Here is a 4676-nt window from a genome sequence, read left to right on the forward strand (position 1 = left end):
TATTATGATGATTACACTATATAGAATAAATGATCTGCTTGCAGGAAAACAGAACTCGATGTCCCTGTCTCTACTGGCTCTCCTAACCTATGACAGTGTGAATTGCAATCCTAGTGCGACTAAAGCTCCTGCTGTATCTATTATATCTTCTGCCCCGAGGCCTCATTCGAATAACTATAGGTGATAATGACAAAGTTCCATATTAGCAATTTATAAGGGAGAACGTGTATCCACCTCTTTTTAAAAGGCACAGCCAGCACGAGTTGACGTCAAGTGCATCAGACGAGCTGATTAGCGGGCTCCGCCTCTCTGCGCCCAATGATTGGCTGATGGGAGCTCAGAAGGCGGTAAGAACCCAATGAGGCAATTACAGGGCGGGGCTATGCAAACAGATTCCTTCGCTAGAAGGGTCATTCAGTTTACTGGGGAGGGAGCGTGTGTGAGAGATGTGGCAATGTGCCAGAGTGAGGGGCCCTTGTGTCAGGGGAATGCTGGGTTCTGCAGGAGTGAGAAAATAAACGAAACGTGTACAAAATTGTACTTCCTAATGTCGGGTTATCAGTATCCAAATATTTTATTGTATGACTATTATCTTTAGAATTCATAGTCATGGTTTGAAAGACAGTGGAATTCATAAAAACTGGAGCAGGCAGCAGTTTCTCTGTTTCACCTTCAAAGCATAACTAAACATACTGAAGAAAGAATCTATGGAAAGCTACTCCAAATTCTGTCTGCTCCATTGTTATGAAATCCCCCATAATCCACCTTCTGCAGAAAAAAAAATACATGCCCCATATTGATTAAAAAATAAATAAATATTGTATTGAATAATTTATTAGCATTAAAGCCTGCTAAGCATCACACCCCCAATCAGTGGATCACAGGCGTAATACACAGGCTCCTGCAGACTATTCTGCCAGCCCCTGGCTGTACTGAGGTAGAAATGAAGGAAGTTATCAATGGACTACAGGTCTGGTGATGCCGCTGTGGCAGATGTGACTTGTAGTCTTTTCAGTACAAAACCAAAAGTTTCCCAGTACACTCACCAGCCTGCAAAATAAATATATACAAGGTCTACTTATTAGGGTTACAAACAGAGGTTTTTAACCTAGGTGCTGGGAAAGTTTTGCTTTTGTAGTCTGTAAACAGTACACATTAGAGGTACAGCCCTGTAGGTGTAACAGAAAACACAATCACAAAGATAAACTTAGCCTTTAATGTTTAAAGTATAAAGGCAAACATTTTTTGGTGATTGCCCACCACTTCCTGTCCTATAGGCTAAACAGGAAGTGAGAGGATATATTTCCAATGTAAGGAAATCTTCTCTGAGACAGTTGTCACGGGAGCAAGTGTCCCCTTCAGAAGATTTCCCGTTTTCCTGTTCTGGTATCTACTCAAAATTTTGGATTTCGCTACACTTTCATTACCGATGACAATGATAATCAAAACAATTAGAGAAACCGAATCTCCTGGGGACACAGACTGTAATAAAAACCTGACAGTGGCTCTAACCCGTCACCACTCTGTCCAAATCTAAAAAAAGAAGTTTTGCCTTTGGTTACGCTTTAACTTTTCTTGCACATGTTGCCTAGGCAGGCTTTAGGGCTAGCTTGAAGCTACAGGACCTGGCACTATTTATATATAGCATGTATGGACTTTTTCACTCCACAAAGGGCAGAGGGTGCAGTTTTTTTTTTTTTTCGGGGTCTGGCCAGATGTCTGGGAGAGAATCTGTGGCAATAATCTGTGGCAAGAGTCCTTATGAATGCTTGGTAGACTGAGTTCGGATGGCCCCTAAGGATCAGAGTCCACCTGGCTTCGGCTACATGGACCAGAGTGCCTTGTCCCTGTGAGGGGTCTTTTTCCCCAGGAAGAAGGGGTGGGGGATTTCAAGGTCCTCTATCTTCAGATGGAAGATAGGAGATCTTGTGCACCCTCGAGCACTTTTTGGTGCAGCTTCTATATATATATATATGTATATATATATAAAACTTTGACTACCTGGGCTTCTGTGTCTAGTTGTAGACCAGATACAAGCCTATTGTCTCTAAAGCCTGTCATGGCATGCTGGCACTTACAGTTCCCCAGCAGATCACAGCATCAGGTTGTCTAAGCTTTGTTGAGCTGGCAGCAGAGTCATGCACAGACAGGCAGGCCTAGTGGAAAATCACAGTTACTTCCTCCCCCTCCTTTTATTTGTCTTTTGTCAGCTTACTGAAGCACAAGCAGGCCGAGTGGTTACATCAGAAATGCCTGTTCATAGTGACATGGCCAAAAAAAAAAAAGCTGCTGTTTTCTTTATTGTAGACTCTAATCCCACACAATGATGTCGTGCAGAATCTCCATGAATCTCTCTACATGATGTAAATCAGAGTGACAGTCCTCCATTTCTAACTGCAGCACAGCTGCCCCGTATATTACTGTGACTGCTATGGATTTTCTTGGAATATTGTTCACTCTGTACACATGTGGCCCAAGAGAGAGCCAGTCATTATTTCACACGTGTTATAGACCTATAACCTGTAGGTGAGAGCTGCATCCACATCAGAGTGTTCAGGAACAAAGTTCAAGTTCAGCACCTTTTTCTAAGAAAAAGCGATGTGACAGAGATGCCATTTATATCGGAAAGTGATAACTAATCTTTCAGGTTTTCCATTCTTACTTTGTACATATCAAAGCTGAACTCAGGGATAAGTAAATATTGTCTAAATACAAGAGGCATGTGTATTCTTACTTAAATTCTGGTTTGCTTTGCTATTTCTTCTAGATTGGTACAGTAATCCTGTGTGAAACTTTGCCTCTCACTTTGTGCAGCAATTTCCTGTAATAAAGACCAATCACTGCTGCTCTCTCTCTATGTGCAGGGTGACTGGTCTTGTATCCACCTCTTCTTGTAGTTTTCTACAGGCAGTCTGTAGTGGGTGTGTTTTGCTGACCGGTAATCTGATGACAGGGTCGTGGCAAACCAGGCTCATTGATGCACGTGAGGAGTGAAGACAGGCCCCTGTGGTCCGATCCAATAGAAGAGCTACTATAGCTCAAATTGCTGAAAAAGTTATTGTTGGTTCCAATAGAAAGGTGTCTGAACACACGGTGTATTGTTGCATATGGGGCTGCGTATGAGCAGACCATCTAGGTGATCATGCTTACCTGTGTCCACCGCCAAAAGTGCCTACAATAGGCATGTGAGCCTCAAAAGTGGACCATAGAGAAATGAGAGAAGGTGGTCTGGTCTCAAGAATCACATTTTGTTTCACAGCTGTGTGGATGGCCGGGTGCATGTGTGTCGCTTACCTGGAGAAGAGATGGCACCAGGATGCACTATGGGAAGAAGACAAGCCGGCAGAGGCAATGTGATGGTTTGGGCAATGTTCTGCTGGGAAACCTTGGGTCCTGCAATTAGGCCAGAAACTAGGGGGGGGGCAAGTGCTCCGGGCACCGCATTCGGGGTGACCTGTGCAGGATCCAGGGGGGAAGTACTTAAAAACATGCTGCCGCCAATCGCTCTTACAGCTCTCCCCAATATAGTAGACATGTGTGATTTTTTTCGTTGCGAATCGAAATTCGGACGAAATTTCGGCGATTCGTATGTATTAGAGATTTAACAAATGCAAACGAATCCGAATTTCCAATTCCAAAATTCCTTTCGTTTGTTGCATATGAAAAGTACTATGACACCTCTGCGTACAGACCCGCATAGCATTCGGGAGCTCCCGAATGCCATGTGATATTTAACAGCTGTTTACTTTCAGGCAGGAGATGTCATTTTGTGGTCATTTTGTGGTGAGATTTCGTCATGTTCGGACGGTCGTCGTGTGGCGGGACTTTTTTATTTTAGCGTGTCGGCGGGCGTCGTGCATCGTGATTGACGCTGGATTACATCAATGGAGCCATTTTTTTTTAATTAAAGAAATAGTCAAAAATTGACTTTGTTTTTTTTTTCAATTAAAGGATTTTTTAAAGTGTGGTTTGTTTATTTACTTTGAATTTAACCCTTTAGTGAATGAGTAGGGGTACAAGTGCCCCTTACTCATTCACAAGTGTGGGGGCGGAATCTGGGTGCCCCCTTATTTAAAGGGGTACCCCTTGTCTGCAGACCCCCACAACCACTGGGTCAGGGTTGTGGGGAAGAGGCCCTTGACCCATCGGCATGGGGACACCCTTTCCATGCCGAGGGCACGTGGCCTGGTAAGGCGCAAGGGGGGCGCTCGATCGTTTGTCCCCCACCCTTTCCTGCCCTGCCGGGCCTGTGCTCGGATCAAGGGTCTGGTAGGAATGTTAAGGAGGACCCCACTTTTTTGGGCTGGGGTTCCCCCTTACAATTTCTACCCGACCTAAAGGGCCCGGTATGGATTTTGGGGGGAACCCCATGCACTTTTTTTTAATTTAACTTGAGGGGGTCCTTTCTAACAATCCTACCAGACCGAAAGAGTCTGGTATGAATTAGGGGAGAACCTCATGCTTTTTCCCCCCTCTTCAGCAGACTAAAAATGTTTTTACATTTTTTTCTCTCAAATGTCACTTTGCTGCAACGAACGAACAAAACGACTATTCGTACAGACTACCGCTAACTAATTTCATCCTAATTCCGAAACAAATTGACTTTCGGACCCGAATCCCGAAAAACGAAATAATGCAAAATCGGAATCAAAACGAAATGAAACAATTTTTTTGCC

This window comes from Nanorana parkeri, unplaced genomic scaffold, assembly GCF_000935625.1.
Source record: "Nanorana parkeri isolate BGI_ZX_2015 unplaced genomic scaffold, ASM93562v1 scaffold99, whole genome shotgun sequence".
In the NCBI taxonomy this organism is placed as follows: Eukaryota; Metazoa; Chordata; class Amphibia; order Anura; family Dicroglossidae; genus Nanorana; species Nanorana parkeri.